General features: G+C 35.2%; 1 pseudogene; it reads right to left on the bottom strand.

Moving 5' to 3' along the window:
- Nucleotides 1–3,324: 3,324 nt before the first annotated feature.
- On the bottom strand, nucleotides 3,325–11,792 carry LOC117029785 (NXPE family member 2-like; annotated as a pseudogene).
- Between the last annotated feature and the right edge of the window lie 815 nt (nucleotides 11,793–12,607).

Genomic DNA, 12,607 nt, shown 5'->3' with positions numbered 1-12,607 from the left:
GTTCTTTTTAAAGATTGTTTTGGCTATTCAGGTTCCGTTGAGATTCATATGAATTTTAGGATTTTTTTTCCATTTCTGCAAAAAATGCCATTGGAATTTTGGTAAGGATTGTATTGAGTCTGCATCATTTGAGATGATCATGTGGTTTCTGTCCATTTTGTTAATGTAGTGCATTACATTGAATGATTTTTGTTGAGCTACCCTTGTTTCCAAATACAAATCCCACGTGGTCACAATGTATGATCATTTCAGTGATGTGCTGTAAAATTTGGTTTGCTAGTATTTTGTTTAGGATTATTGCATCAGTATTCAACGGGCATGTTGATATGTAGTTTTTTGTTGTGTGTTTGTCTGGTTTTGGTGTCTGGGTAATGCTGGCCTCACAGAATGAGTTTTGGGAGTGTTCCCTTCTATTCTTTGGAACAGTTTAAGAAGGATTGGTATTAATTCTTCTTTAAATGTTTGGCAGAATTCTCCAGTGAATCTATGTAGTTCTGGACTTTTCTTTGTTGAAAGGTGTTTTTTTGTTTATTGCTTCCCTGTCCTTATTATATTCAGTGTAGTTATAAATCTATTCAGACTTATTATTTCTTTATGATATCAGTCTTGGTAAGGTGGATGTTTCTAGGAATTTATCCATTTCTTCAAGATTGCCCAACTTACTGACATATAATTGTTCATGGCAGTATCTTATAATCCTTTTTATTTCTGTGAAATCAGTTGTCATGTCTCCTCTTTCCTTTCTAATTTTGTCTATTTGATTCATCTCTGTTTTTTCCCTAGTTAGTCTACTTAAAGGTTTGTTAATTTTTGTGATTTGGACAAAAAAAAAAAAACAAAAAACAACAACAAAAAAAAAACTTTTTTTTTTCAATTATTTTTCTAGTTTGTATTTCATTTATCTCTGCTGTTATCTTTATTCTTCCCTTTCTTCTGCTGACTTTGGGTTTAGTTTTTTTTTTCTTTTTCTAGTTCCTTATGGTGTGAAGTTAGGATATTGTTTCAGTATCTTGTTGTTTTTTAATGTAAGCATTTACCATTATTAACGTCCCTCTCAGTATTGCTTTTACTGCATCCCCTAAGTTTTGATATGTTGTGTTTCCATTTTAATTTGTCTCCAAATATTTTCTACATTTTCTTGTGATTTCTTCTTTGACCCATTGATTATTTAAGAATACATTGTTTAATTTCCACATGTTTGTCAATTTTCCTGTTTACATTCTGCTATTGATCTCTAGTTTCATTCCATTGTGTATACATGGGTTTAAGCTTAATAATACTAGTCAAGAACATTTGTACCATTTCAAATCGCTTGTAAAAGTCATATATATTAGCAATAGAGTCAATATCTGCAATAACCTGGAGCTATCACTTCAAGGCCAAAACTTCATAAAATATATAGATACCAGAATTTCTTTAAAAGACTAAACCAGAAGTAAATGGCTTAAACGTCAAGCCATTTCATGAGTGGTTTTTTTACTCACTATAAATATTTATAAAATATAATTGGACTTATTTTTTGAAAACACATCCAAATACTACAACAAAACATAAAAAATACTCTCCAGAGACAAATGCAAGCAAATATTGTGCTGTTACTACAGTGCCACTAGCCATATATGGCTACTGAACACTTGAAATGTAATTAGTACAACCAAGGAACTGATTTGTAACGTAATATAATTTGAATTTAAATGGCCACATGTGCCTAATGACTATTATATTATACAGTGCAACTCTAGAACAAAAGAAGTAATAGACCCTCATTATTCTATGCTGATTGATTACATTTAAGTTAGAGAATTCAATTTGTGGCAGTGAGAGATGTGGGAGAAGGCATGTTGTAGAGTGTTATAGACAAACTTCAGTGCGTGTAACAAAGAGTAATGGTAAGAAGACTATTAGGTTGGTGCAAAAGTAGTTGCAGTTTTTGCAATCATTTTTAACCTTTTAAACTGCAATTACTTTTGCATCAACCTAATAGACACTTTACCATATTAGAACTAAGTTAAAGGAATTTGTGGTGGCATTGGTGGCAAAATGCTAACCCATATAAAGCTCTGAGGAGTGCAATGATTGGGAAAAAAATCAGATTTATTTTGAAAGTTTCCTAAAGGAAGAATTAGAACCAATGGGTAGCTTGATACATGGAAGAGATTTCTAACGTATGTTCCCAGTCCTGAGCAATATGGTCTGGCCTTTGTACTGATGTTATAGCATTATAATTTCATTTCCTCTCACTAAGAAACACATTCCAGGCAACAGAATCATCCTTGAGTAATAATATTTCCACTCTTAAAACCTCAAGTATATTAATGGAAAGGGTGGATACTTTTATTCTGAGAGAAAGATTTAGAGACAATGCTTATAAAGTCATTTGAGGTCCTCTGGAGGGGATCTCACCTCATACTTTAAGGGTCAGCAAGAACAAGGGTTTCAGGGTCTGTTCATTGACATAATACTTCATTGGTTTCTCTCAATGAGCCTGTAAGACTTGGACTGTGATCCTTGGTTCTTACTGGAATCTACAGAACAAATTCCAAATAATTTTTTTAAGCAAGAAGACTGCTATTATGATTCCACTAAGTTTTCTCCTACAGATCACATTTTCTCTGAATTTGAATCATTTAGACTACTCCTTTCTGGGTTATATATTTCTTAAAATTAAATAATGAATGATGATATTTTGCTTTTCTCTCATCATACTCAGCACAGGACACATTCCTTTAAATTTGGTTTCCTCTTCATAGCAGCATTATTCACAGTAGCCAAAAGATGAAAACAACCCAAGTGTCCATCAACATATAAATGGATAAACAAAATGTGGTATATACATACAGTGAAATATTATTCAGTTTTAAAAGGAAGGAAATTTTTACACATGCTAGAACATGGATGAACCTTAAAGACATTAAGCTAAATAAAATAAGCTAATACATAGCACAAATACTGTATCATTCCATTTGTATGAGCTACCTAGACTAGTGTCAGTTGTGAAAACAGGAAGCAGATGGTGGTTCCCAGGGGCTAGGCATTAAGAGAGAATGGGAAATTATTTTTTAATGGCTACAGAGTTTTTATTTAGGATGATGAAAATGTTCTGAGGATAGATCATGGTGATGGTTACATGACATTGTTACTGTACATAATGTCACCGAATTGTACACTTAAAATGGTTTAAATGGCAAATTTTATAGTATGCATATTTTACTAGAATAAAAAAAATTTTATTTCGTTTCCTTCTACCTTGTATTAAAGTATTCTTGCAATATAAATGAGATCATCTATAGAGACTGGCTAGTGCTGTTTTGCTGTATTTTTCCTTTAGCAAATATAGTTTAAAAACACGTTAGTCTGATTTCCAATCCCATCATCAGTAGATGGGCATTATGAGTGTCATATGCAATAGTCATGTCCCGGTATCCATAATGTTCACACCGAGATCCACAAAATATCCCTCATGATAAGATTCTCAATATAGCCGTAAAAGTCACTAGACATCTCTACATTTAGATACATCTCCCTGGCATTTTCAGTTGTAAGGATCACCTTGGTCTCTGGGTATTGCCAGAACAGATGTTCAATGGTCTTTTGAACATTGATGAAAATGTTGAAGGGAAAGGGTCTGAAGTACTGGCCCAGGGTAATGACAATGGCTGTGTCACTGTCTCCTGCTATTTGGTCAATTTCCTATGAGATACAGTTTTCATCTTTCATGGAGAACAGATTTGTGATAATAAGTGGATGGCCATGATTCTCCCACTGAATCAAAATACGTCTCTCGGCATCCAGAAGCACATGTGTTTTAGAGATCCTAGTTCCATGATGGTCAGAATATCTTAAGGCTGATGGAAAACAAATCAGTAAGTCTTTCAACAAAAGGAAAATAGTCATGTAATTTCAAAATTCACACAACATTTATAAAATTTTAACCAACATCACTTCTATTCAGTTGGTGCAAAAGTAATTGCGGTTTTTGCAATTATTTTTAACCTCTTAAACTGCAATTACTTTTGCACCAACCTAATAGCTAGAACAGCATTGTTGCTTATGGGAGGTAGAGAACTTTATCAGACACATGAAAATCTTAACAGATTTTAAAACTTTTTATCAGAATGCAGAAAGTAGAAAAATGTTAATATTTGAGAATGAAAAATAAATGTTAAGTTTTTATTAAAAGCCCAAATCTAAATGTTTGGCAAACTGAAAAAATAATAAAACAAACATCAGAAAAGGAAAGGAAAGAATTCTAATTATTATAAAAATAACCTCAAAAGTCAACTATAATTTCAAAATAAAATAACATGCATACTTTTCAGAACTGTATGTAAGTACTTAATCCACTGACACAGTGTTGAATCTTCTATGAAGTAAATAAGGACTCCGTGGCCCAGCTGAATATTGTACTTATGACAGTGGCCTTGCTGAATTGTAAATCTCCTCCCCTAACTACTTATCCATGAAAAATACTTGAACATATTTACGAAATGAGTGTCACAAATATTTTATTTTGTGTGTACCAGAATCATGTTCTCTGGTTAATCTTAAAACCCCTTAAATATTATATGGTTGTGCCTAGAACTGAATGTAATGTTCTCAGTGTGTCTGATTAGTGCAAAGAAAAGGGAGGAACATTGCCTCCTTATTCTGAATACTCCACTGTGAAAGTAGGCTAAGCTGTATTCACTGGCTCATATCAAGCTTTCATCCAGTTAAGACTGAGGCCATTTTTATATTTGTACCACCGAAAAACCACATCTTCTTTGTCATCTACATAGATTGTTGGGATTTGGCGTATAAGTTTAGAAACTTAAATTTATCCATATTGAATTATGTCAGGTTTATAAATTGCTCCAAAAAATAACAGTCTGGCATTATCTTCTAAGAAACCACCTGACTTTACTAGAAATTACTGACCAGGCAAGAAAGAAACCAGAGATATTAAGAGGATTCAAGTTGCCTCAAGAATCTTAGAACTTTCTTTCTTGTAAAACTTGGGCATAGATGATGGTGGCCATGGCAGAAAAGGGAATAAATAATGAACCATATCTAAAGCTCACAGTCTAGCTTTAGATATGGGTTCATAATTTATTTATACCTGTGTTCTCCACAGGGTTTTGCAAAGGTCTTTGCCTGCAGTAGGTCCTCGATAAACATTAGCTGAATGCATGACAAAGGAACAATGAGTCAGTGTACACCCCACTCACAGTTATAACAGAAGTCATTTGCTTTTCTGAAATTCACTTTAACTCCAGGGTAACAGAAATATCACTTTTATCAGTGCGATGGCTTTGTATTGACCACTGAAGTTCATGTGATAAAACTGAAAAAATCCACAGAAATTACTGGTTTATAGAACTTTAGCTGAGATGGTTTGGCTGAAAGACAGATTACAAACCACCAAAGAAATTTTCTAACTGTCACTCATCTGAAACATTTCACATAGCACCAGTACCCAATTATTGGCTTCTCAGGTATAAATCTCAAGTTTAAATACAAATAATCTGTACATTTGAAGAGTAGGCAGCTGAAATTAAGCATTGCCTAGCCTTTTATATCTGACTCAGGGTGAAAATTGGTTTAAATTGATATGAAAATAATTTCCAAGAATAAAATCTCTTCTGTAAAATCCAAAATGATTGATACTATTTGTTCCAGGAAATAAGAGATCAGAATGGGTAATGTCAAATATCTATTAAAGTCACAATGTCCTTTAAATGGATAAATTGTGAACATGATAGGCAACAGAAAAACAGACTTACTGTCACATGGTAAGACCTCAATGGAGGTAAAATTTATCATCAATTTAACCCCCACGTTGGACCTTCAAAAAATGTGAAAATAAGTTAGCCTGATATCAGCCCAGATATTAAACTAAGAATGAATCACTGGTTTAGATGAATCGAACCACTCTTAATTCTCTGCAAATGCTTTTTTCTTTATTTTGATATAGTTAGGATATTCTGGGGGAAGTAAATGGGTCAGAATTCTGGAAAACTGTTTTCCTGCTAATGGCAGGAATCCAGAGAAAGTCACTCTCACATTCCATGTGCAATTAATCAAATATATATACCGTGTTTCCCTGAAAATAAGACCAGGTCTTATATTAATTCTTGCTCCAAAAGATGCATTAGGGCTTATGTTCAGGGGATGTCATCCTGAAAAACCATGCTAGGGCTTATTTTCCGGTTAGGTCTTATTTTCAGGCAAACATAGTATCTTTGATTTTACTTTCCAAATTTTTTTAAACAAGCCATCATCTTCATCTTTACCACTCATAATAATTCAAGTTTTCATTGACATTTTCCTAAGCCAGTGCTTCTCAAATTTGAGCATGCATCAGAATTATGTGGAGTGCGTGTTACCACTCAGATTGCTGGACCTCATCCCCACAGCTTTTGATTCAGTAGTTCTGGGGCACTTCAAGAAATATCTGCACCCACCTGTTTGTAACAGCATTATTCACAATAGCCATGTTATTGAAGCAACCTATGTGTCCATTAATAGACGAATGGATAAAGTAAATATGGTCTATATATAAAATAGAATATTATTTGACCTTAAAATGAAGAATATACTGCCATTTGTGACAAAAATGAACCTAGAAGACATTATGCTAAGTGAAATAAGCCACATACAGAAAGACAAATATTGCATTTTGTGTGTGTGAAATTTTAAAAAGTCAAACTCATAGAAACAAAGTAGAATAGTGGTTGCCAGGAGTTGGGGTGTGGGGGAAATGGAGAGATGTTGGTCAAAGTGTATAAACTGTTAGCTATAAAATGATTAAGATCTGGGGATCTAATGTATAGCATGTTAACTGTAGTTAACAATAATGTATTATATACTTAAAATTTGCTAAGAAGCTATAACATAACTCTTCTCACCATACACACAAAAAACGCTAACTATGTGAGGTGATGGATATGTTAATCAGCTTGATTATGGTATCATTTCACAATACATAAGTATATTAAGAAAGCATGTTGTACCCCTTAAATATATACAATTTTTATTGTCAATCATGCCTCAATAAAGCTGGGAAACAGTAGTTTTGGAGTGGGGTTCAAGAATTTGGATTTCTAACAAACTCTCAGGTGAAGCTGAGGCTGCTTATCCAAGGACATTATCTTGAAATCCCTGTCCCGATTATTATATTATTTTCCTGCCCCTTTGGTTTATCCCATCTAAATACATCCTCTATGCTGCCTGTTTTAGTCCCATATAAATCTTTCCATGACTTTCCATCATCAACCTACAGGATATGGACCAAATCTTCTTAACTGGCATACGATCTTCTATGAGTGTCTGCTTCTCAAGTCTCATCTTCATGCACTCCCCACCTTCACAAGTTCCCCAGAAATCTATTTTACATACTCTATTATCTCCTTGAAAGTAGAATTCAATCTTATTTACTATAATATTTCAAGTATCCAGCACAGTGAGCTTCACCTGAAGATATAGGTTTTAACCAGTTAAGATGGTGACTATATCTGGTCAAATCAATTTCATTCTATCAGAATTAAATCCATCTGTGGAAGGAAGGACTTCCAGAGGGGACAAAAGAAGTATTTTCCAAAATTGAAAGGATTGCCTAGATTCTAGGCAATCATTTTTTTTTATTTATTTTTTTTAGGTCAAATAAGAATAATATCCCTTTCATAAAGAACTGAGAGACCAGGGTAGCTGGACAGTGATGGCTGCATGGAGTGGTATTGTCATTGGAGACTGTGCTAGAGCCCATTGACCTTAGAATAAGGGAGATTGGGATTCCAATTCTGACTCTGCAACTTACTATATGTGTGACTTTGGCCAAGCTATTTAATATGTCTGTACTTACATTTCCACATGTGTAAAATGATCACAATAATGATTACTAAACTGTGTTTTACTGAGCATCCTGTCTTTGGCACAAGATTAAAGCTTGTCTCAGTGGGAAGCTTGTACTTGATCAAACATTTATTCCTTCATATCTATTCCAGGTGAGGTTGAAACTGACAAAAGAGACCAACACCCAACCTTGTAAATTTGGTTAACAAAGTCAAACTTTGATGAAATATTAAAATTAGGATGAAAAATATGTATTCATGGTATAAAGAATTCATTCATTTCTATGTGTGTCTTGTCTTAGTATTGTGTATGCATGTGTGTGTATGTGTGTATTACATTGCAGAAAGGGGTCTGTAACATTAGACCATAACAGAAACTGCAAGACTTGTCAACAACTGTGTTGCCCATATAATGTCTTCTCATGTAGTAACCCCTCATTTATATTTTCCCATCATGATTATCAATAAAACTCTTAAATGAAAAAGAAAAAATACTTCTTTTAACTTTGAAGAAGTGAGTATCCGAAGAGGCAGCATCTGAATCTGTAACCAGGGTTAGGAGAGAGCACCCTGGTGGGAAAATGTGCTTACTATGTCACAAATGACTTTGGGTGGCAAATACACAATGCAATATATAGATGATATATTATAGAATTGTACACTTGGAACTTATATAATTTTATTTACTAATGTCACCCCCAATAAATTTAATTTAAAAAAAGAAAACAGGTTTAGTCTCTGGACTTGTGTGAAGAAAGATACAACCTGGGTTGGGCCCAAAAAGGGGCCCGAGAGCTTAGTGATAGAATGATCCATGAGACTTTATGGATGTCGAATCACTTGTGAGGCCAAATATACCTTGCATATACACTAAATCACCTGTGAGGAGACTCAAATCTACTTCTCTGCAGTGGGAGAAGTGTGTGTGTGTGTGTGTGTGTGTGTGTGTGTGTGTTGGAGGAGTAGAAGGGGAGAGGGAAAGGACAGTTTAAATACAGAAGGGGATCCCGGAAGAAAATGTGTCTATTAGGAAGTAAAACAGAGTCAGGCATATTATTTTCATGAATATAGACCACTTGAGAATTATGATGGAACTTAAAATACATGCAGGTCTGCCAGACAAGGGACATAGGATTTCCTGAGAGTGGCAGGGAGAGTGTGCAAGGAGAGTTCCTCTAACATAGGACCATCTCAAGAAGGAGGCAGAAGTGGCCAACAGGGCACAGGTGGTGTCTGCCCTTAGAGTTAACACAGGTTCTGAGACAGGAAGGCTCTATGTCTCTATGATCATTTCTCCTTTTGTTATTAGTAAAACATTATTTGAAAACTTCTAGCCTCTTCTGGCTGAGCTATAGAAAAGAGATTTTTCCTTTGTTCAGGAAAACAGAAAGAAGAGAAGGTGAGGTAAGGTTGGAAGGAAAATCTTGTAGAGATGCAGCATCAGTTGTGTTGTGCCCTCTGTCCTTATATCATTATAGTGTTCGAATTGGATTTGAACTTGAATTGCCAGGATATTATGCTATCCAGCTTGCTCTTCTGAACCCACATCAGGAAACCAAGTCCTTTCTACAGCAGCAGTTTCCAAACCTTGGAATTAAAGTCCGTTAAAATGATTCATTAAGTACATGTTCCATGGTAAACTAATTCGGGGAAATGTTTTATGTTCTATCCCCACTTGAAGGGATAGATACTAAAGTTACTGAGAAGGCCTACTGCAAAAAAACCACAACTATTTAATTATATTCCCAGATTATATATCACTTATTCTTTCACTCAACAGTTATCAAGAACCTTTAGGTGTTAGGCATTGTGCAAGGCCAGTGAGAGAAAATGGTGGCCCTCAATGGCTTCCTACAATACATAGATAGCCTCTAAGACTCTGCCTACCCTCTGCCTATCTGATCTCCTCTTTCCCTCACTATTGCATTCCAGTCTCACTGGTCTCTTAAGGATTCCTGGAACATTCCAGTATGCTCTTGCCTCAGGTCCTATTCCCTCTCTTGGGAATGGCATTTCCCCCCAAAATCACATGGCTCACTTCCTCACTTCACTCAGGTTGCTGTTCAAGACAGGCCTTACCTGACCACTCTTTTAAAATAGCACCCACCATCACATTCAAACCCCTTATTCTGATGGCTTTATGTTACAAATCTATTTATTATTTGTACATTGTCTTTCTACCCCACTAGAATATAGAATTTGAAACACCTAGATCTGCGTCTGGTGTATAAAAGGTGTTACCAATTATTTATAAACTGAATGAATGCATGATGAAAAAATAGTTATAGTTATTGGCTCACAGAGCTAACAAGTTAGCAAAAGATATAAAAATATATTGGAAATTTAATAGTGTAATAAGAGTTGTCATTGGGGAAGAAAGAATGCTGTGGAAGAATAAGGGACTAGCACTTTACCGAGGCTCAAAGGAAATTATGTCTAAACCAAGGCACATGAAATGCTGGAGTTGAGAGACAACATTGTCCATTTGTGAAATGAAAGGAGCTCAATTTGACTGACAGAGCAAGGAAGCATCAAAGTGAGACAAGAGTCTCTAGAGCTAGACAAGTCCTTGTAAACATTAAGGAGTTTGGATTTCATGCTCACAACAATGGGATCATATCAAAAGCTTTAAGCAAGGACAAGTGAGTCATATGCATTTTAGAAACATTAGTCTGGGTGCAATGTGAAGAATAGTTTGAAGGAAACAAGGCTTCAGGAAAGGAAACCAGCTCTGGAGATTGTTGCAATAATCTAATTGAGTTACTATGATGGTTTATACAAGGACAGATGCACAATAATAAGTGCAATGGCTAGGTTCAGGAAATATTTTGGGAGGTATTATTTATAGGATTTGGTGATTCATTCGCTATAAAGGGTAAAGTAGACCACACAATGATACCATTCACCTCCTTTTTATTTCACATATCATCTATTAATACTCCATAGGATTGGTATTCCATGGACTACATTATAGGAAATACTGGCTTAGACAAAATTACTGATTCTGGAAGTGTTACAAACTATGGAGAACTATAGGTATATGTAAAGTACATCATTGCTTGTACTCTTTAAAAAGTAGTCAAGATGAATAAAACCACAGTTGTAGAGGTAATCTGTATGATACTCTGTGATTATACTACCAACTGAACTGACTATGAGCAGTAAATCTAATTAAACCTAGTCAATATTCATTGACATGACAAATGAGTTTGATTAGGAAAAGTTATCAGGCAGAATTGGTTTGAACAAAGTCTAACTCTTTGTATCAATTACTGTTATTTGAAGGCCTATTTACCTGTGGAAAGGCTCTGTTCTTCCTCTATAAGATAGGAAATGTTATTCCTCCTGGTGGTGACATGGGTCAGGGTCTCACAAGGACCGTGTGGAGGCCTCACACAGTAGAAGACCCCTTGGTCTCGATCATCCAGGTACTTGCACAGTTCAATGCTTGAGTTTAGGGTCAGGCCACATTCAGAGAAAACCCTGCAGGTGCCACTGGCAAAGTGGCCCCTGAAGATCACCCTGTCATAGCCTTGGTTCCTTGCCCTCCAGAGAGCTGACACCACTTCACTCGGGTGGATGAGCAGGAGAGACAGAGAGACCTGGCCCACCCAGAACAGAGTGAAGCTGATGAGTTAGTATTGTCCAAGTCTGCCACCTTTCCTGAAACACCTGCCTTCAGGTCAGGGAAGGATATCCTGACCCCCAGGAAATCCCCCACCATATTCCTTCCTGTATCCCAAGTGGTCCCTCATCTCCACCAAGATGTCTAGCAGTATGTGTCTTGAGGGTTGAAGATGGTTGTTCTGCTGTGTGTGGCACTGGTGGTGGTTTTCACGTTGGTAAAGTGTCGGGGTAGAGCAAGCTAGTCTAGTTTCTCCGTGATTTCTTTTTTTTTATTCTCTGCTCAGTCTCTATTGGTGAAACTGCTGGATCCAGTGGTGCTTCAGGGAGTAAGGACATTGTGAAGATGTTCCATTAATTCAGGGAAACAGGGCTTCTCAAACTGAACAAGAACTGAAGTACTGAGGACAAAGGGATATATTATCAGCAAATAACATGGCTTGCTTTTCAATATAAATTCTTATGGTTTAGTTTACATACACTTCATTGTGATGTAATCATGTATCAAAAATGGATTCTAACTAGTTTTTAGTTTTGGAATTAAAGGAATTGATTTCTATGACATGTTGACTTCATCTGTGGCAGACAATTTCTTTTGAAAGTCATTGGCTTAAAAATTAGCTCTATAAAATAAGTACATAGTATTTCATGATTGAATTTGAAGTGTTTAGCTTTGCTATCCCCTCAACTTACTTATTTTTTCTTTATAAAAATCATATAGACATATTATAGATAATGTGGAAAACAGCAAATTTTTAAAAATATGATCCTACCTAAGCTTTGATGCCTTTGCGGTATTTTTTATTATGTCTACTCTTTCCTTTTCCCTTTTGTGTATATAGTATACCTAGTTGTAATCACACTAAAATATAGTTCTAATAATTTTTGGAACTAATACCATGTATTATAAACATTTTAATATTGTTACATACTTTTCATGATCATTATATTTTTTTTCATGATCATTATTTTTAATGGTTGCATAATATTCCTCAACAAGTTATAAAATCAGTTGCCTAGCAAATAATATTAGATTATCGGGCTATATCTATTTATTTCAATTTTACATCACACCTGGGTATTTCTTAACTCTTCATATATAAGATTACTTTATGATGGATTCCTAGGGATGGAAGTACTAGATCATACATTAT

The sequence above is a fragment of the Rhinolophus ferrumequinum genome, chromosome 11, assembly GCF_004115265.2.
Source record: "Rhinolophus ferrumequinum isolate MPI-CBG mRhiFer1 chromosome 11, mRhiFer1_v1.p, whole genome shotgun sequence".
Lineage (NCBI taxonomy): Eukaryota > Metazoa > Chordata > Mammalia > Chiroptera > Rhinolophidae > Rhinolophus > Rhinolophus ferrumequinum.
This window is presented reverse-complemented; position numbering and strand designations above follow the sequence as displayed.